Raw genomic sequence first — 22,116 nt, forward strand, 5'->3', positions numbered from 1 at the left:
AGAACGTTTTAAAGTAAAAAATGTAAATAAATAATAAAAAATCTCAACTTGAGGATCTAGAAAAATCATCAAACCTTGTGACATGTTTCTAAAGTTTTTAATTGTATTTTTCAATGTAAAACACCAGCTTCTAAAACTTTAGGAATCTGATAAATGTTCACTTAAATGCTTGACCGGGACAACGCTGAAGCCTGGTGCATCTTTCCATGTGAATATGGTGAATCTGCAGCGGGTTTACCTGACAGCTCTCTGTTGTAATAGTCTCCGGACAGCGTGAAGCTGGCGTTTCCTTCCTGGGTGGAGCCAATGCGCTGCAGCACATTTAGTCCTGCAGTAAACACAGCAGGTGGCATTTTCACCGTCACTGTTTCCACATGAAACCGTCAAGCTGAATGAAGCTTCACATGTATGAACAAAACCAAAGCTAATTGAACATATGAGAATCTAATAATTCATCAAAAACTAATCTGGCATGATATTTAACCTGTTAATGTTGAGTTTCAGGATTATTAAAGGTCGTTTTTAAACAAATGTGTGTTTGGTTTAATGTAGTTAACACATAAAAATCTCTGGTTTTGTAGTCAAACCTCACTGCAGGAATTATTTCACACTTATAGATTTATTCTGTTTCTGTCACACTAAAATGTCTCTGGTCAAACTAATGTCAATATTATACCAAGATAACTTCAGAAAACAAACATTTTTCAAATGATTTTTATGAAGGTTATTTTCTTCTTTTTAAATCGTCAATTTGGGTCACAAAAGAACCTAGAAGAACATGTGAAGCTCTGCAGGTCTCATTCGGCTCAGCTGGGGTCAGAGTTCATGATTAACCGGTGAGAGAGAGAGAGAGAGAGAGAGCAAAAGAGAGAGAGAGAGAGAGACAGAGAGAGAGAGAGCATGAGAGAGAGAGAGGAGAGGGGCTTACTGGAGAAGGTGAGCTCAGCCAGCGGGATGTCACAGTCCAGGCAGTCATCGATCAAGCAGATGCAGACGCTCTCAGCCTTCACCTCCACGCCGGACAGAGGCCAGGCGTGGCTGCTGGAGCCGGAGTCGGCCCGGCCTCTGGGAAGCCCCCCATGTTCTCCGAGTTCTCCCACAGCCAGGTGGCGGCCTGGTCCAGCTGGCCTGAGCCAAAGAACAAAAACTGAATTTGAAGTATTAAAGAGAGATTTCTGAGAAAAGACAATTCTTGTTTCTGCCATTTCTTTTTAAAAGGGAGTAATGGGGGAAGACGTGGCAAAAACTCAAACTCACCTTTGCAGCTGCTCAGGGCTTTTTTGCAGTCCTCTCTTCTGAAGCCAAGGTTTTGTAAGTGGCTCAGCTTGGTTTCTACAAACAGAAAATGTATTAGATACACAAATCAATATATTTATTTGAGCTAATTTGGATATTGCGATTTTGTCATGCTTACGCCGTCATGACATGATATAACGCCGTCATGAACAGGAAGTAAGTCTTCTTGAATATTTATGACTGTTGTCATAAAGTGCCATTTGGAAAACCGTGAGACTTATAATACAAAGTTGATGTTATTCAAAATGTCTTTATGACTTGAGATTAACCAAGAAAACATGATCTGACATAACTTTGTTATAAACGTATTAAAGTTTAAAGATTATGTAGCTTTTTGTTATTGAAGCTCAGGTTTAAGCAGCAGAGCAGCTCTACCTGCACATGACATAAAAAATAATAATATAATTAACTACAAAGTGGAAATAAGCTCTAAAACTTTCGGGTTCAGAGGGAACCGGCCTCTCATACCCATGAGGCTTTCCGTCTTTTCCTGAACGCCATCTTTGCGTGGCGGCGCTCCATTGGCTGAATCAGCCTGAGGAGGCGGAGCCTGGGCGGCAGAGATGGACTTGGCGATGGACAGGAAGAGCTGGATGTCGTTGTAGGAGAGACGGATGTCCAGTGCAGGAAACTGAATCTGCAGGTCAATCAGGTCAAAGGTCAGCCAAACATCTCAGAATCCGCCTTCAGCGTTAAAACGAAGTCCGACCGAACAGGAAGCAGCGGCGGCCCGACCTCCAGCAGCGGCGGGATGTCCTCCACGTTGAAAGCGTCCAGGAGCCCGGACTGCTGGGGTAGGTGGGGCTGCCGCACAGCTCCAGCTGCACGTTGACGGGGTCGATGATGGACAGCGCCGTCTCCTGCTCGCTGCCCAGCCGGCACGAGAACACTGCAGGGAAACGCCGCAGCTGAGACATCGCCTGCCATCATGCAGCAGCCCAGAGTAACACGTAGCAACCCATAACAACCCATAGCAATGGAGGAGAGGCAGCACCTCTATTCCGGCCAGGCTGCCAGAGAACGGTCGGTCCAGCAGGCGGGCTTGTACGTGAGGACGGTGGTTCCCTTCAGGATGATGGCGTTGGTGTCGAGGCAGGAAACGTCCTCCACCACCACAAACTCTGTGCCTGGACAGCAGAGAAACGTTTTAAAAGATGGGCTGAGATATTATTGCCGAACGGAACCACTGAGGGTCAGTGAGCCTCTTCACTCACCTGTGACGTTGATCTTCACCTCCAGGCAGCGGTCCTGACTGACCATCACCGTGGACCTCTTCGTCACCACGCCGCTCTTCACCGTCTTTGGCATGACGGACGCCGCGATGCCGCGGATGCTGCGGCGCAGCCGGCTGCGGCGCTGGCGGCTGCAGCGGCGCTGTAGCAATGCTGCTGGATCTCCATGGTGCTTTCAGGCTGCAGCTGCAGGAAGTGATGCACCAGCTGCAGCCAGTCGAAGATCAGGAAGACCCGCAGGTTGTTGAGGACAACCGTGAAGCTGGACGAGTCCCGCGTGGATCTGCACAGAACCAGAGCAACCGGGTAGTTACCAGTTACTCAGGCAAATGTAACTTTTTAGAAAAAATTACTTTTAGGAGTATTTTTAATACTTTTACTGGAGTAATTTTATCATAAAGTGGCTCAAGTAACACTTCTGGATTTTCTACCCACTGAATGAAAAACAAATACGTTTTAACCAAAACCAGACACACACCTGCAGCTTCTGCTTAAGTTTCTGAAGCTTTTTAGAGAACAAAACTGATCTGGAAATATTTTTCCAAAATGTCTGATTTTGTTATTTTTTGTTAATTATATGAATTATTGTCATTTTGGTCCTTAAAATAAAAAAATTGCACCTAACTTTATATTTAGGTCCGTCTAATTTTGTCATTCTTTAATATTAAATGATTGATTATTTGATCAGTTACTCAGTTCTTGAGTAAACTTTTTCCAAACACTGTCTCTCATTTTTAAATTTTAAAAACATTTCGAAGTAGAGCTACTCTTACTGGAGGTGTATAACTTTTGGATGAACGTGTTCAGATGAAATATTCTGTTTGCTGTGAGTCACCTGTAGTGCAGCTCCAGCTGCAGAGTCGCCCGGTTGGTTCCCGTTTTCGAAGGCTGCAGGATGCAGTCGAACACGTTGCACCTGCTGTTTTCGCTGCTTTTCGTGGTTTCGGTGTATCTGGTGTCGTTTGCCAGCAGAGAGTGAGACACCAGGTTCACTGACTTGGAGCCGTCGGACAAACTCTCAAACAGGACTTTGGATTTCACAAAGTCGAACCTGTGCAAGACAAACACACCAAAACCATTAAAACTACATATTTAATGTGTTTAAGCTTCTACAAGGGCTCATGCAGGCGTTTGTGTTCAAGATTTAGGTTAATTTGGGGAATTTCTGTATTTTTATCAATACCAAATATAGTTTGATCCTAATTTGGAGTTTTTTCAGCTGTAATAAAAATAAAATCCCAGAAATTCTTCAGGATGTTGACATGTGATGCATAGACAGTTGAACTGGTCCAACAATCACTGACAGGATTTCAAACCAATTCTTTTGAAATCCAGCATTTTCAGGCTCCCAGTTTCTTTGACTTTTCTGACCAGTTTTTAGTAAAATACGGGCGATGGGACTCCATTAAAATCTTTTACTGACTTCATTGCAGTCTATATTTAATTAATTGCATTTTAGATAAAGATATGTAAAATTGACAAAATAAGCAATATTTACATTACAAAAACCCTTTTTGCTGCTAACTAACTGAATAAGTGGACATACGAGCTCAATAGTAAAGATATTTATTATTTTTTTATCTATTATTTTGGTTCTTCAACCACTAGATGGGAGCAAAGAGTCATTTTAGTCATTCATCTTCCCAGAGTTTCAGGAAGATGATCATTCATGGAGCTTCTTTGGAAATATTGGACTGTGGATGCTGACATTAGTGTTAGCTGCTTTATGTTTAGCATTGAGATGCTATTTTAGGCTAGCATGGCTTCACTGACAGGCTAACTCCTTTTAGCACAACAACAGGCTTTTCCAGCCTCCAATCAGATTAATTAACCCGCAGAGAGAAGCAGCTTCGTCATCCATCACTGTTGTTGGCGGAAGTCGCTTGTGCGTAAACACAATATAAATGCACTACACAAAATATTTAGGACTTTAGCCTCAGATGGTGGATCACATTGAAATGGGTCGGTACTGAAAGAATTTTCAGGAAGCCACTGTTTTGTGCATCAATTAACTTATTATTTTTTAAATTCTTCTAAAATTCAACCTTAAATCCTGAGAAAACCAGATTTTTGACAGGGAGGAGGATATGCACCTAAGTGAGAACCGAGAACCACATGTGGATCAGAGCATGTGGTTCCTTGAGGTTCTGTAAGGAGGAAGTTCACCTGGCTAACGAGTTCCTGCTGTCAGCAGAGGTGGGACTGTCCAGTAGCTCCAGGCTGACGTCCGTCATGTCCACCAGGAAGGACAGGTTGGTGAAGACGGCTCCACTCAGCACCGTCTGAACAGCAGCATCAGAGACGATCAATGTCTGCATGCTAAAGGAAAGCAGAGATGTGTGCATGCATGCAGGGCTCCTCACGTAGCTGCTGGGGTGCTGCAGGTTGTACGGCCGCAGGAACTCCTCCACCGGTTCCCCCAGGTTGTTCTCCAGGATGCCCCGGATCAGCTGGTAGTGCTTCCTGTCCAGGGAGCAGTGAACCGACGACAAGCTGCCGTGTATGGACGTGTCGGGCACCGTGTGGTTCAGCTCCCTGGAGACACAAGGCTGAAATCACTCGACGCAGCACAAACCGAACAGAGCTCGAAAACAGACGCCGTCTCTTAAAAACCTCCACAAAGCGCCGTGTGGGAGAAATGTGTAACAATTCAAAGAGAGGAAAGTCCACATTGATTTAACCAAAGCCTGAAAAGTTGATGACTGACGACAATATGTAACATGCGGGGAACCTTATTATGTGTTTAGCAGGTAAAAGCCAAAGGATAACCAGGTTTTGTCATTGTAATTAAAAGACAGCTGCTAAAACGTCGCGGCCCCTGAGCAGCTCTAACGGGCCATGTTGGGCTCCGATGCGCAGCGTTCGGTCGTACTTGTCCAGGTTGCGCTCCACCTTCAGCGTGAGGCGGCAGCAGTCTTTCAGCAGGTTGTCTCCGGTCCGACGGACCGAGTAGGAAGGGAAGATCAGGTCTGAGGGTTCGGGCTTCCCGGTGCTGTCCCAGGGCAGGCGCTCCGCGGCAAAGATGTCCATCTCCTGCAGGTCCAGGGCCATGCAGTCCAGCAGACACACATGGTCTTCTGCAGCAGGAAGGGAGAGCAGGTTACAGCACACAAAGAGAAACCGTGACCGACTTTAACCACTGAGCCACGCTGACCGGAGCCGGTCGGGTCCTCGTCCTCAGGGATGGTTCTGCTGTTCGCCGCTTTGGGTCTGCTGAGGCCAAACCTTGACGATGAGGCGGCGCCGGAAGGAAAACTTCTCGGCTTGTCCTGAGCGTTACTCGTTCCTTCTGCTGCGCTCTTGACGCGCTCCTTTGTGACGGAGAAAGCAACAGATCACTGCATGCAGGACAAAAACACTGCACTGCTACAAAGTTTTATAGAAATAAAACTCGATTGTAATCAGCATTTTTATCCAAAGGTTTGAAAATCAGGGTCTGTCTGACAAACCCTCCAACTTACATCTGAACATGTGCAGTTAACAAAAACACAAACCAGCCCAGACTAAACGTTTTCTCAGTACAGTTATAGCCTGGCTGAACACCGGGTCGGTATCACCAATTTATGAGGATATATTCTGCTTGGCGATGCATCAGAAAATGCAACACGTGACAAAGCCAGTCTGTGATGCAGAGGTTTCTGATGATGGTCTCAGACGGGTGGAAACAGGAGGACAGGCTCACAGCAATCAGACAAAATTCACCTCACACACAGCAGAAGGAGGCAGCTGTACCTGGTAGCGGGACAGCTCCGTGTATGAACCTCCATGCAGTATGATATTCTTAAAAACACACACAAGGTGCATATGAACGGCTAAGACGAGCTAAGAAAACATTTAGCTATACAGTTAGCTAATTAGCTTGTTTCTCTCCTAACCAGAGAAGTGATGTGTCTCATTGATTCATTCAAATCGTTACAAAGGGAAAAACTTCAGAACCAAACATTTTGTTTTGGACCTTTAGACTTTAAGGTACAGAACTAAAAGGATTCTGGCACAAGTTAGCCAGCTTTCGGAAAAACCCCAAAAGGAAACCGTGAATCCTGAGTTCTGTCAGTTTTAACCTTAGACAGGAAGTGGACCAACAGATGCTTTTATTGTGAAGTTCTCCAATATTCTCTGAAAATCTCTGTAAGACTAAATGAAGAATTTCTTAGCAAACTATCTCAACTCCAACATCAGACAAAGCTGAGTCTGAGTTAGTGTTTTTAAAAAATGGATGAAAATAAAAAATGCAGTAATTAGTTGGTTACAAAAGTGAAGCCGAATTCATTCAGCATTTCACCAACTTTCCAGAAAATAAAGTTTTCATGAGTGAACCTGAGGAATGTCAGGAAACGGCTGAATGAATTCGGGTTCGTTAGCGGAACCGGCGGCGATGGAGCGGCGGTGGAGCGGCGGTGGAGCGGCTGACTCACCAGAGAGGGGAAAAGGCGTGCGCCATGGTGAGTTTCTCTACCTTGTCTCGGAGGGAAACGGTTCCGTGCGACCCGGCCGGCAGGAAGACGTTCTGCACCTTCAGCTGGCCCAGGTTGGCCACGATCACCCGGGGCGACTGCGAGCTTTCGGGGATGATGAGAACCGGAGCGCCGGCGTCGATGTCCAGCAGAACCCTGGACGCCCTCTGAGGCTGATCACGCACCTTCGGGGAGAGGACAGGGCCATTACCTCAGTTAGCATGGAAACGCGGTTGGACCTGTTCCCCGCTCTGGACACATCCAATGTCCAGAACAGAAGCTCACATTTCAATTATAACGTGAAACGACTGACAGTTTTTAATTTTCCTTTAATCTATACGAAGTTTTAGCTTTTCATACTTTGACCTTTTTGAATTCTGCACCTAAAAATCAACCACAGTATCGTTGTTTTTATTGATTAGGTAATAATACTCAGCAGCGGTGGTAGATTAGCTAATTTAAACACCTGCTGGGGATCTGTCAGAGTTGGTTTTAGTTTTAACTGAACTGAATTCCTCAGCACATCTAAATGTCAAAGTTTTCATAGTCAAGATAGCATAACTGAAAACTTCCTTAACTAGCAACTTCCCTTCCCTCTCTCTGGCTGTTTTTTCTTAATTGAAATTTTTTCCTGACTTTGTCATCGAAATCTCGTTGTGCTGACAGTTAGCATCCTTTTTCTTTTATGAGTCTCAGATACATTTAGTTTGGAACAAACTTCCAGAAAACTGTAAAACAGCGGAAACACTGACTTCCTTCAAATCTCAAGTAAAACGCACCTGTTTAGAGTTGCATTTGAAATGTAATATGTATGGATTTGATTTTGTGGATATGTATGTAATTTATTTTATTTTTTTTTTTCCTGTTGTGGGCAACGGGGCCCGGCGAATACCCGTGGTTAAACGGACGGCAGAGTCCGGCGGTAACAGGCGCTTAAATTCCGTGTCAAAGGGAAGAGGGAAGGAAGGGAAAAGGGAGGGAAGGGAGAGGGAAGGGGAAAAGGAAAAAAGGGGAAAAAAAAAAAAAAAAAAGGGAAGGGAAGAAGGAAAAGGAGAGAAAAAAAAAAAAACTTGGTATTTTATTCTATGTTGCATGCCTTTGTGTTTTGTGTTTATGATGTAAAGCACTTTGAAATGACTTGTAGCTGAATGTGCTATACAAATAAAATTTGATTGATTGATTGATTGATTTAGGATTTAGCGCGTAATGTTGACGACCTGAAATCAATGCTAGCCATCGTCAGCGACTGTCCAGCATGGAGACAGGGCTGGATTCTCGCTGGACGTCAAGCTGCTGCAGGTCTTAATGAATCTTGGCCCCAACTTTCATTAAGAAGTTGGGGCCAACTGTGGTTTTGGACTCACCGCCTTCATTCACTCTGTGTGACACAGCGCCCCCCAAAGGTGAGCTATTGTACTACACTGCCTCACCCTGGACTTTTTCCATACATTCGAACTGGCAATGAGGAAATTCAGCGCGATTTTGACTATAATTATGTTGATAAACTAATTTCTATTCATGATTCCTCATCTTTAGCATCTGTTTTACTCATCAGGATTACAGGTGAGCCTCCCCTGACCGCATGTCCCAGGTGCGCCTGGTGGTTTGGACTCACCGCCTGGCCCTCCATGGCCGCCCTCTGTCTGCCCAGGACGTCCTGCAGCTGGGTGAAATGCTGGATGAAAGCTACCACCTCGGCCTGGAAGCGCTGCGTGTGAACGTACTGAACAGACGCCATCTGCAGCGACACCACCTTGACGTCATACTCGCGCTGCAGGTCAGGATCCGGCTCGCCGAACCTGCAGAACGAAGGAGAAATTAGGTGGGAAACGGTTCCAGCAGAGGAAGTCGTAATGAGACCGTCTGTACCTGAGGATGTTGAAAACCAGCGCCTCCCCTCCCTGTGTGGTGAAGCGCTCTCTGTAGAGGTCGCCGTGCGGGGTCAGGTCACTCAGGGACAGACGTCCCAAGCTGCCGTGTATCCGCAAGTCCGTCTGCAGTCAGACATTAAAGCTGTCAGCGAATGTTTGGCAGCAGGAAGCGGATGTGAATGGTTCCTAAACGTACCGCGCGTATCCAGATGAGCGGATAATTTTGACACGCTCGCTCTGAGTTTGCTTCTTGTTCTTGAGGATGAGAGTCAAAGAATGAACCTGGAAAAAAGACAGACGGGTCAACAATGGCACCACTTCGCTTCAGTTCACGTAGGAGATGCTGCAAACAGATCAGTACATTTTCAATGTTCAATGATCTGTTTGAACATTTTATCAGAGCCGGAGACAACAGCGGCTGTGGTTGAGGCAGAGAAGATCGGCTTCACATGCGAGTATCGGCTGATCGCCCAAAATTAAGACAATTGTGCCGATAAATCAGTGCTTCCAAGTCATCTCCTGTTGGTGTTACCAGGTGCCAAAATGTGACCAACCTTGAGGTCCAGCTTGGTGTTGACCGCCGGCGCCACCGTGTCCTCTTGCACCTCTTCCTCCTCGACGCCGTCCGGCTCGTACAGCGGCTGCCCGGCCACCGGCTGGGTGGCGGCAGCCGCCGGCTTCACCGCGTGGTTGCTGGCCGTGGAGCCGATGCTGAAGAAGTCCAGGATGACGACCCAGGTCTGGAGCGTGATCAGGATGTCCAGGCAGTTGAAGTCCACGTCCACACTGCGGCCGACGCCGCCGTAGCGCGTCCTGAACTCCGGGTGGCCGGCCTCCACCAGCAGCACGTTGATGTGAACCAACGTGTCGTCGAAGTTGGAGTCGGGCTGCGGGGAGCCGGCGCGCGGCGTCGGAGAGGGAGGCGGGGTGCTGGGGAACTCCGGGTCCTTCTTGGACTTGCGCACGGCGGACGGCGTGGCGGGTGCCTCTGGTAGGGCTGGAAGACGTTCTGCGTCTCCTTGATGTAGGCGGGCAGCGAGCGCGGCATGTCCGGGGACAGAGCGTTGGAGCGTGACGGGCAGCTGCGGGACAGGTGGTCCTTGGAGATGAAGGTGGACGGCTTGGGGGCGCCGTGGGACTTCATCAGGTGCTTGTACTTGGAGTCGGTGTTGGGGTCCAGCAGGTCCTCCATCAGCAGCGCGCGCAGAGCCAGCTGCACCTCCAGCAGCTGCGGGTGGTCCTTGGTGAAGCGGCCCTCCAGGTCCTGGAAGCGCACGCTGACCAGACCCTGGGAGCCCTGCGTGAGGTCTGCGCTCAGCTGCACCTGCAGCTCCGCCACCAGCACGTGACCTTCAGCTGGGTGAAGGTCGGCGGCTGAAGGACGGGCCGGTGAGACGGCAGGGACAGCGGAGAGGACAGGGAGGAGTGAGAGAAGCTGATGGAGGGCGGGTCCCTGGCGAACAGACCCCCTGGGGGTCGGGGAAGGCGTGGGGCCTGGAGGAGGACGGGGTTGGCGGGGGCGGCGTCGGCGGCTGGCTGGGGGTCAGAGGTTGCTCCTCAATCAGGGACAGATTGTCCAGAGTCTGGAGAACTTGCTCATACACGGGTTTACACAGACACACCTACAATAAACACAACAACAGGGTGAGACTGTGACTGGGCAAGGACAGAAACCATCTGCCAAGCACAACCTGACGACTGTCGGCAACACATTCAGAAAGCAGAACCTGAACTCTCACACTGCAAAACACCAAGTAACTTTGGTCTACTGCAAATATCTGAGCACACTTGACATCAAACAAAACTAACTTGCAGGTAAGTTTTCAGTGAGATACAGGAGGTAGTTTTGAGTCAATAACTCTGCAGAATGTGACTTTAATATATGCATTTTTTACATATTTGTTAAAACTGTCTTCATGTTGAGACAGTTTGTAATGAGACACATAATCTGTGAAACATCCAGCTCCTCTGCTACTACTGCGGTCTGAAGAAACACTCCAAAAACAACCAGTCAGAGCCAGGAGGAGGGCTTAGCGCCGTCAATCATCTCATGTGCACAACTTACCTGAACAGGGTTGACAAATTTCCCCTGGACTCTCATCTGGCCGGTGCTCCTGAACGGCTCGTCTGTCGTCAGCAGGATGAACTCAGAATCCCCATCCGGCGTTTTCTCAAAGTGAAGTGAATAGTTGTGTCTTTCAGTATGTGGAAGGCTGTAGGACAGAAAGTTAAATGTCACATAAATGATGAAGGAAACAGATAAAGGTCTGTCCCCATTCATGAGAATATAATCCAAAGAATTATTAATCCAAGCAGGTAGTCATACACAGATGTAATCTATGTACGTTTTTAACCTGGATAAGTGGGGAGATTAGCAACAGTCATTGTTGAAGACATTCACTCTTTACAGAGGGCAGAACCTAAGCATAATCATGGAAAGTTGAGTGGAAGGAAGAAGTTTGGTAGAAAAAGATGTAGTGGTGATTATTTTACCAATCTGATGGTCTATATAAATATATTTGTTGACGACATCATATGGTTATTTCCTCAATATTTTAGCAAGAATTAGAATTGCTTATTTGTCTCGTTATGTCTTTCAATTAAAATGCCATTAATTAATTACAAAACCTGCAATTAAACATTTTAATAGAATCTCACCTCTAGATATGATGTAAACAATTTATCCTCTGATAATACTTTGTATAGAACAGGAAAGAGAAACGATACAAACAGAGTCTGGAGTGGGATGTAAAATGAAATTTATGCTTGTTTGTTTTTAAATATTAATCGTTAGCGGCTCTGAAAGGTTAATAAACTTTAACTTCTATCATTAATCGGTAACTTTCATCGATACTTATAATCTTCTCACCTTCTCCCCGGCTGAGCGACTCGAAGAAGTCGTGGCGTGTGAACTGGGATTCATCCTTGCTGACCAGAGAGTGGGATGGTGAAGACGAGTCGGCTTTCTCCTCTCTGGCGGTCTCTTCAGCACTAAGTGACTGGTGTTGACTGAGTACAGTCCGATGTCCTTCACCAACACCTCCAGCCTCGCTCCCTGAGAGTCTTCACCACTGACAAAGTTCTGGATGTAATGCTTCCCAGATGGCCGACCAACAGCTCGGGGTGTCCGGGTTTCCGAGGAATGGATACGACCGGCGACTCGATGCTGATGTTCAGGGTCAGCTTCACGAAGAAGGTGTCCAGGGCGGATTCAGGCTCCCCCATGGAGACGTCCTCCTCGTGGTCAACGAACACCCCCAGCTCTGGCCGATAGTTCGGGATCTCCGTGACGGCGTCTCGAACAGCGAAACCCTGCCGCTGTACTCCGCCGTCTTGGAGGCGAGAACCGTCGACACGGTCGTGGCGGCGTTTTTCAACACGGAGCGGAAACTGTCCTCCAGTTCGTTGGCTGACAGTTTGAGGTGACGCAGGAACCTGGCCGAGTGGTTGTAGTGCAGAGACGCCATGTGTAGCTTCAAAGAACACTCTCCCTCAGATTTCTCCTTCAACTGAAAGTTCAGAGCGTCTATTGGAGACTCTTGGCTGTCGGGCAGAAACGCTAAACCTTCGGGACTCGAGGAGCGGTCTTCTACACTCCCAATGCTGACCACAAACTGGTTTCGGCCTGCCTCTTGGGTTAAATCCACCAGCTGCAAGGACCCCAGGGAACCGCTGACGTCCAGACGGCTTCCCAGGGAAACGTTGACCTTGGTACCAGAGATGCTGGCGGTGGCGATCTTCAGGCCTTTCTTCTCGACTGCCAGGGCGGTGCTAGAGGAGACAGTCCGCAGGAGCAGCAGGTTGAGGCGGTGGATCTCCACGGTTAGCTCCTTGTTCTGGTCGTACGTTGCCTGATAGGCCCGGTCTTCTTCCTCACTGGACAGCGGGGTTGGACTCTCCTGGGTGGATGATGCAGTCTCCTCTTTGGGAAAGACTTTTGGAGGAACTTGAGCAGCTCCCCATGGTCTCAGGGTTGAGAATGATGTCCAGGTTGTTGACCTGAATGCTGGTGACCTGGAGGGAGTTGTTGAGGTTCATGGGGGACAGTCTGAGCTTACAAACTGATACTCGATCCTAATGAGGGCGTCCTGGTCTTTCAGGAAGGAACTAAATGGGGAGAGATCAGAGAATGACCCAGGATGGACTCCAGGATGCTCAGAGGTCTGCTCGTCACACAAAGTGGGAAGACGGCTGGCTTTCTCTGAGGCTACCGGTGGAACATCGAAGCTTAGATGCTTGTGAGACGCAACGAGCAGGTCGAAGTCGGAGCCGTACGTCTGCAGCGTGTCGACCAGGAGAAATCCGTGAACCGTCAGAGCGACTTCTACGTCGTAAGGTCGCTTGACAAAATGAGCGTTCGTGCCAAACACTTTGAAAACAGAAATATAGCGGCCGTTGCTCTCCACACCGAGCTGCATGTAGTTGATGTTGAACTCAGCCAGCAGCAGGCGGGATTCCACCAGGACTTCCGGGTGTGCTGCTCTAAGGTCATCACGCTCTGCGTCAGGTTCTTGGCAGAATCCTGCAGTTTCCACGAACTGTCCACTCTGTGGAAGATCTTGTCCCGGCGCAGCGTGGGAGCGTCAGGGGACGCTGCGCTCTGGTCTTTCCCCGAGTCGCTGTCGTCTTCAGCTGGCCTGTTGAGCCGCGCCAGACAAGTCCTGATGGCGGTCATCTTCTCGAGGTTGATGTGCACCTTTAGATCCGGCAGCGTTCCTGACAGCACCGCGCCGGGCAGCTGAGGGTCCGAAGTGTAGCGCAGCCGCTGCTCAAGCTGCAGCAGGACGTTAAACTTTTCCACTACGTGGGTTGGTCCCACTTCGCTGTCCTGAAGGTGCTTCCAGCTGTCCTTGTAGCGCCCGACCATAATCTGCAGGTCCTTGAATGAAAGGCAGTACTTCTCATAGAGCTTTTTGCTGTAGGCCTTCGAAGTCTCCGGAGAACTGAGGCTGGAAGTTCTGTGTTTTTAAACAGCAGTTTGAAAGGCATTTCAGTTGCAAGCGGAGACAAGGGCGGGGTGGCCAGAGGAGTTTGGTACTCATCGTCACTCTGGACTTCTTGCTCCGGTTGAGCGACGCTGACGACGCTGTCATCTTCAGAGAGGGGAACAAATATCAGCAGTTACAGGGTGCATTAAATCCCATCAGATGAAAAGAGGAGGTAACTGTTGGCTGCTTCACCTTGAGAGTTGGTCAGAAGGATCCTGCCTAAGTCCACCACCACGAGCATCGGGTCTTCTGACTGGAAGTCATCGGGGAAAACCACCTGAGGCGCGCAAATGTCCAGCTTCATTGTCCAGCGCTTGCTGTTTTCCTGCAAAAGCAAAACAATGACAGTAGATTTGAAGTTTATATCCGTTTCATGTGACTTTCCAGCAACTTCTTCTTACAATAAACTCTCCAACGAGCAGCTGATCCAGGGTTTGTCGGATCTCCGCCTTGGTTTGCTTCTTCAGCTTGTCGTACTGCCTCCTGGCGGCTTCGGCTACCCGGAGCTCCAGCTCAGACTGGTAGCCAAAGCCTGGAGCAAAAGATTTCATAAATATCAGTCCTGTCTGATCTTAACTTCATCCCAATGACTTGCATCTAATTTCAAACAAATAAAAACGGTTTTTATGCAGGCGTTGCTAATGAATCCTTCTCTAAACATTGAAACTTTTCACAAAAGTGGGCGGAGCCAAGAGACACTGAGGGGCGTGGCCCAGTGTGGGGATGACCTGCGTGGGAAAGGGAGGCTGTCGCCACAAGGAGCCTTGTTGCCAACTTTAGATTTTGTTGCTGTATTTAGCAACTTTTCAGGCTAAAGGAACTTTTTTTTTAAAAGTGACTTTCTGTGTTTTTGGAGATAAGTATGACACAGATTTATCTTGTCTTCATGTGTAAAACCATGAAACTTAAAGAAGGTGTATTTTCTTTTTCAGCTGACTCTGGGAATGTTTTGACACTCCATACTGACCTGAAGTGTGAACTCTTCCTTTATAGAAGAATTCAGTGACTTTTTTCATGGCCTGTGGACTGTAGATGATGTTTAATGGACTGGTGTTCACTTCCAGCCTCCTCTCAAATTTGGACCTCACAGGGTTGCGCTCGTATATCATCTCGAACACCGGAGAAGTCCACTCAGCATCGTTCTCTGATAACACAACATGTGTACAGATTGCTGTGAAAGCAAGTCCTTAACTTACTGACAGAGACGTCCAGAATATTATTGACACTGAATAAAATCAATCCTTACCAGCAGCAGCGCTGTGCTGACTCATGGACTGACTAAGGGCAACAACAACTTTGTCCTGCAACAAGTGGACATCGTTAGACCCACGGAGATAATGAAGCCAGCATCATTAAGGTGCATGTTGATGAAGAGATGCATGTGGATTACCATTTTGGGCGACACCAGGAAGGGGAACATGGTGCCCTGAGTGGTCAGGTCTCTGAGGAACAGACTGCCCAGTTTAACGGCCAGTAAGGACGACTCCGAGCGAGGAAGAGACTCCACGATCACCTTCACTCCTGAGTAAAGCACCACAAATACAGGGTAATTACACTGACATCTAACTACAATGTAACTACACTGTAATACAGCTATATTACTGTAATACAGGGTAATTACCCTTATTTCCATTATGGTAAAAGTTGATCAACTGGAGCAAGAAAGGAAAGTATTACAATCAGATCTGGCAATAGAGTATTTTTAAACTAATTTCATAATAAATGAGACTCATTGTCAGTGTTGGGGACTGCTAACATAAAAGTTAATTCTGCTAACGCTAAGCGCTATAGCATCTTGGTATTTAGCAGAAGCTAATGCTAAACCTTGTTGATAGCCACCAGTTTGTTACCACAGCTGCTGAGTTTTGTAAACGCCACAAAATACAAACTTTGCTTCTAAAGAGAAATCTCATATTTCTGAAGCACAAATAAAATTAGAACCATGTTTTAATGAATAAATGTTTATCTCAAAATAAATGTGCTTAGTTTCCTCCAGTCACATCAAAACCAGGTAAAGTTATTGGTGGAGTTCACCAGGTGGTTAATACTTTTGATTATTTGTTAACTTCCACTAGATTTAAAAAATAAATAAAACAGTTGCCAACTTTCAAGTTGTTCAGTGTAATGAGTAAATTATGTTAAAAAGTAACCAAATAATGATGATAGTTATTTTATTCTGAAGGAAAACAAACTCAAGCTCGTACCTGAGAACTCCAGCTGCAGGACGCCACTCTCGTGCATCGAGTTCGCTCTCCTTTCCTCGTGAAAAAGAGTGACTCCGCCCTTCGCCAAAAAGATCTCCAGTCGAGCAAACATGTAATCTCGTCTAGTGAAGGTGTTCAGAGTGTGGGAGTCCTCCAGTGGGTCGAACAAATCCCCTGTCTCTGCTGGAGAAGAATCAGAAGAATTAAACATTACAGCGTAGCATAAAACAGATCGCTGAACGCCGAGCCTCTTTCAGTCCGCAGCCTGATGCTAACCTAGAATATCCCAGGATGATGGACTTGGCAGGAGTTCTTCAGGTGTGTCCAGAACCTGCGTGTTTCCAGACCAGCCGCCCCAACCAGGGAACCAAGACTGCAGGTACTGAATCATTCTGTAGCTTCCACTTTTAGGAACGGATGTGGCAGGTGGAGCAGCTTGGGGGCTGCCGCTAGGCTCCCGAACGTTCTGCAAAAAACACCGAGTGGAAAAAATGAAATCTGTTCAAACAAAGTCTGGGAAGCTACATACAGATTAGAAAATGTTAGCTTCAGAGGGATGAACAGAAGTTGCATCATCTTTTTCTACCGCACTTTTTCTTCCACTCAACTTTCAATCAGCATAGTTGGATACAAAACTGAAAGTGCAGCTCCTTTAACTTTAATGACCTCATAAATACGTCACTGTGTGACTAAGAATCTATAAATGGAAATAATGTTATTGGAATTACTGAATTAACTTTTGGATAATATTCAAATTTACTGAAATGCACTTTGATGTTTGCAAACCCTCTGCGATCATCTAAACGTACATCTGCCATCTCTTCCTGCAACCGAACCCTGTCATGGACAACTTCTCTGAGAATCTGCAGCTCCTCCAGCGTCTGCTCCTCTTCAACGCGTTCAAGTTCAGCCTGAAGCACAAAACAGAAGAAAATAGTTTATAAATAACAAAACATTCAAAAACACAAACATTCACTGTGCTTTGGAATCCCAAAATAATTTTGGTAACTTTATTTGACAGAGTGAACATGAAGGAGTCTTGTTATAAATAACACTTTCAATGCAAAGTTGCATTAAAAGTGCCAACTTCGCATTAAAGTGTCTCTGGGGAACATGGAGTTCCCCAGGGATCCGTTCTCGAGACGCTTTTACATCCTCCAGGTAATAAAGTATCAATAAGTTTATTTTTGTTGCACATTTCAGTAAAAGGCAGTTCAAAGAGCTTTACATCATAAACAGACAAAAATAAAACGTTATAAAAACAACATAGAGTCACGATTTCAGAAACCAGAGAAGATGTTACATTTTGTCGAATGTCTTTAGAAAATACTGAAAGGAGAAAAATGTTCACTTAATGACTATAAATAACATTTTTTTAATTCACCAAACTTCACACATGTTTAACTAAAACCAGTAAGACGTTTTTAGCCATTTTACTAATTAGTGCGACATCAAAATTCACTGATTTTATTGATGAAATTTACCAACTGGTCACATTTAAGGAATCATTTAATACCAAATATGCTTTAAATATGATCCGCGATAAAAATGTAAATACAAATTCTTTAACTTCTGTTGGTAAAATTAAGCAAATATCTTTTAATGCCAACATAATATTATGTTTCTGTTTATTGCAGACTGTGTGTCATGTTCGCTGCATTATGTGTGGCTCTACCTCGTCCTCTGGGCTCAGGGAGGCTTTCAGCCTTCGGAAGTAGAGGCCGGTGTAGGTCTGCGCGTCCCGGGCGCGCTGCAGCGCAAACGCCCAGCTGCCTCGCCGCCGCTGCTCCCTGATGTCACTCAGGTTGGCCTGAATGGCAAACAGCCACCAAACCCGTCCGCTGGGGAGAAACGAGGAAATCCAGTCAGAAACCAGTAAAATGACAAAGGAAATTAGAACCAGAAAAAATAAAAACTGATTGATGCAACAGTGTCAAGAAAAAGAAGGAAAAAAATCCATCATCCCGTCGCAGCTGATCCAGAACCTGCTGCTGGAGTTCTGACTAAAACCAGGAAGATGGAGACACCTCTTGGTCCCACACAGCCCGGTTCCACCGGTCCCACACCGCCCGGTCCCACATAGCCCGGTTCCACTGTGTGGGACCCACACCGCCCGGTCCACACAGCCCGGTCTCACAGCCCGGTCTCACACAGCCCTGTCCCCACAGCCCGGTCCACCGGTCTCACACAGCCCGGTCCCACACAGCCCGGTCCCACCGGTCCCACACAGCCCGGTCCCACACAGCCTGGTCTCACATAGCCCGGTCCCACCGGTCCCACACAGCCCTGTCCCACACAGCCCGGTCCCACCGGTCCCACACAGCCCGGTCTCACATAGCCCGGTCCCACACAGCCCGGTCCCACACAGCCCGGTCCCACACCGCCCGGTCCCACACAGCCCTGTCCCACACAGCCCGGTCCCACCGGTCCCACACAGCCCGGTCCCACACCGCCCGGCAAAATGTGCCATACACAAAAACCTGATTGGTGATTGATTGGTTGATTAAAGACAGCACTTACTTCCCAGAAATCGGGACTTTGGGTCTCCATATTCTGTACAGCATCCCTCTCTCTCTGCGCTCCACTTCTTTAAGGAAAGCCATTATCTGGTGGTACTGAACCTGTGGGAAAATATCAGAAAAACGCAATAAAAACGCTTTCAGAGAGCAAAACATTCCGATATGCTCCAGAAAGAAATGGGACGTTTTTTCTGCTGGACCTGGGAGAGACGTAAAGACATGGGCTCCAGCTGGACCTGGCCCTCGATCCGAGGGATGTTTCGGGTCCTCAGCGGCTCCCTGGAGGTGTTTCTCCTGAGCAGCACGGAGGCACGGACCGGCTCAAAGATGTACTGGTGCTGGCGACTCTGCATGCACTGAGTCATCGCATCCTGCCAGGATGGAAAACAGAGAATCTCATCACTGCTGCATTTCAACAAAAAGAGCACAATGTCTGTTTCACACTGTAAGAAGGAAGTCTTTCATCCACATGAAGATACTCAAACGTCTTTGTGTCTGTTGTTTATCTTGGACCTTTAATCTGCAGCAGAAACTCAGGATGCAGTAAAAATGTGTAGCATTGAAGGTGGAGAGGGTGGGAGACACCATGACCTTTGCACCGTTTCAAAGAGCCAGAAGGCGTATAAATCAATAAAACTAAATGTGTAACCAACCTGGATCTCGCTTGCAGGCAGCTTTCCCAGCATTTCACACTTTGTGTCCCAGTAAACGCTGAAGTCTTCAATCTCCAGCTGCTTCTGTTTGAAAGGCTTATGGATCTGAGACCAAAACAAAACCGTATTAACACCAAGGACTTCGATTAGGTCTCACGTCAGCGTTAGCTTCCATGTAGCGCGTCAGCGTCGTTATGTTCATTGTTTGGAGCTATAGAGTTAGCCGCCACCACTGCTCTTCACCCATCTCTAAACTTTTTGTGAGTTTTTTTAATCTAAAAGGATTAAAAAAGTTTTTATTAATCTTCTTGTAGAGATTAATAAAAACTTAATCTTTACAGGAACTTTACTCTGTAGTTAAAAACTGATAAAAGAAGAAGCTAATCGCAAGTTCATTTGTTTTCAGGGACATAATTGTTTGTTCATTGGAAGGGCTTGTCTGTCCTAAGGATAAACGCTTACCAGCTCTTTGGAAGGATTGTGAGCCGACACCCTGTTGATGCAAACTCCAAAAGAAAAAGCCTTTCCCGGGATGGAAAAGTCATCCTCAAACCTCAAGTGAACATTTTGGATCTTCAGCTGAACACCGAAGGCAGAAAGAAAACTAGCATTATTCATCAGTGATACTAGTTTATAGTACATGATATGATAAGTGATATAATATATTCCACATGCATCACATGCGGCAGAATGACTCACTTCAATGTTTTCAACAATCCTGGTGACGACCGAGGCGGTGACAGAGTACCAGTAGGACTCTCCTCTCTGATCACATTCACTCTGCAGGAGCCACACAGGCATGACAACAGGAAATGTCAACAATAACCAACACTGAACTACATATAAAGTTTGCAGTTTTCCTCAAGAAGAGACAGAAACCTACAAAAAAAGGAAGAACCAAAAATTTAACTCACTTTGAACTTATCTTCGAGAGTTTTGAGGAGGTACTTTTTGCGTTGCCTCGCTTCCTCATTTTCCTTCTCCACGTCAAACTCCTGCGGCTGAGTGGGTCCGATGATAAGGTTGAGCTGGGACATGGAGATGACCCAGGGGTCGCTGTAAGGCCGGTAGAACGGGATCTGCAGAGTGATCTTCCCAATAAATCCTGGAAAAGCACAACATGCTTAATACATCTTAGCACAAAATGATGAGTTTAAATGTGTAAAAGAAAAACAATGGACGAGTTCTCATTTTTTAACTTTAACATCAGAAAATCATGGCAGCTAAACTTCTATTATTGTGTCATCAAAAAATGTGGCGTTCCCCAAGGTTCTGTTCTCAGGACTCTTTTACATGATTTGATAAAGCATGTCTTTATATTTCTCTGTGTGGATGCATGCACAGAATATTGACTGAATAAATCAAAACTGCTTACAGTTTAGAGCAGAAAAGAAAGAACTCTCCGTATTTGGGCCTGTTAGATCAGCATGTTAAAATCCCAGACTAGCTATGGACTCAGAAATAAAGTCGCATTAGCCTACTGCCGAGTCAAATACCAGAATTAAGATTTTCCTGTCAAAATAAGACAGAAAATTGGATGAAAGATTTTATTTTGGTGGGTTAAAGTGTCAGTTAAAAACAGAAGATGCTGCTGCCAGAGTCCTGACCAACGACAAGTAAATAGATCATATTATTACTGATTGATGATGATCAACAGGAATGTGATCATCCCAGTCAATCAATCAACCAAGTATGTTTGTACAGCACATTTCAGCAACAAGGTGTTTCAAAATAACAACATAAAATATAAAATAACAACAGAAAAATAAATGTGATAAAATAAAAGCAAACTGCAGGGGGTCCTGATCTTGTATTCAGCAGGTCTCTCCAGAACCTTGCTGTCTCTGGTCTTGACTCTGAGATGCTTCTCCTCAATAAATCTTCATCTCGTTCCTTAAAGACTCTTTATTTCTAGTTTCATAGTTCCTTGGTGATCCAGGGTTTGTTATTTGGTCTTTTTTTCCCCTCACCTGTTTTGACTTCAAATGGCAGGTCAAACTCTCGGAGGGCATCTTTCCTCAGTGGCAGGTTTTCCAGTTCCACTGCACCTGAGGATATAAATGAAAGAGAAATAAAGGCCAAAACTGAAAAGACTCGCATCCTTTTCAGGCAAAAGCTGCGAGTCTCAATAATAAACATTTATTACCTTTAAGAAGCTCAATGGAGAGCTGATCTGTGTTCAGATTGCTGACATATTTTCCCAGGTAAGTGTTTAGCACCCAGGCTACGAGCCCTCCAACATCCTGATGGCTCAGGGATGATGAAGAAGAAGATGAAGGTGATGATGCAGGAGCTGGAGTATTTCTAGTGGGATGATGGTGGCGGTCGCTCGCCTCACAGAGGAGGCATCTGCTGTCTAACAAACACAACAGCAGAAATCTCACAGCAACGGGAATGTTTAACTACTGCCGCCCGTGACTCATATTTAAATTAAATATTTCTTCAGCTACAAAGAAACAACACTTATTATTAGCTCCAAACTTTCTAACTGCATTCAAACGTGATGGCCTATTCAAAGTTCTGCAAAATAACTCCATCTTTTCCACATTTGTTAACAATACAATCAAATTATTTGAGCTTATAGATGGACTTAGAACTGGATTTCAAACTGATGTTTACAGATGCTCTCCATCCCATCTGATCGATCTTAAGCTATTTATCAAATAATAACCAGCATGATATGTGCAGAGCTGCTGGAGGCAGAGGAAGTCTTAACAATGGCAGTTTAGATACATGCCAGGCTTTTCACGTTGCTATTTGTAAAAATAAAACGTTCCAGAGTTCATCGTTCTAGACTACATTGCATTAGGAAACTGAAACACATTAAAGTTTGCAGTTGTAACCAGATTGAAAGTGAAAAAGCTCAAGGTGTGAAAAGTTTTGCAAAACGACGAACATC

At 46.1% G+C, this 22,116-nt stretch overlaps 1 pseudogene; it reads right to left on the reverse strand.

The window, feature by feature from the left end:
* Window positions 1–22,116, reverse strand: part of LOC129352909 (intermembrane lipid transfer protein VPS13D-like) — a 36,094-nt pseudogene that overhangs the window by 12,441 nt on the left and 1,537 nt on the right.

The sequence above is a fragment of the Poeciliopsis prolifica genome, unplaced genomic scaffold (genome assembly GCF_027474105.1).
Source record: "Poeciliopsis prolifica strain line A6 unplaced genomic scaffold, Auburn_PproV2 SCAFFOLD082, whole genome shotgun sequence".
Taxonomy (NCBI): Eukaryota; Metazoa; Chordata; class Actinopteri; order Cyprinodontiformes; family Poeciliidae; genus Poeciliopsis; species Poeciliopsis prolifica.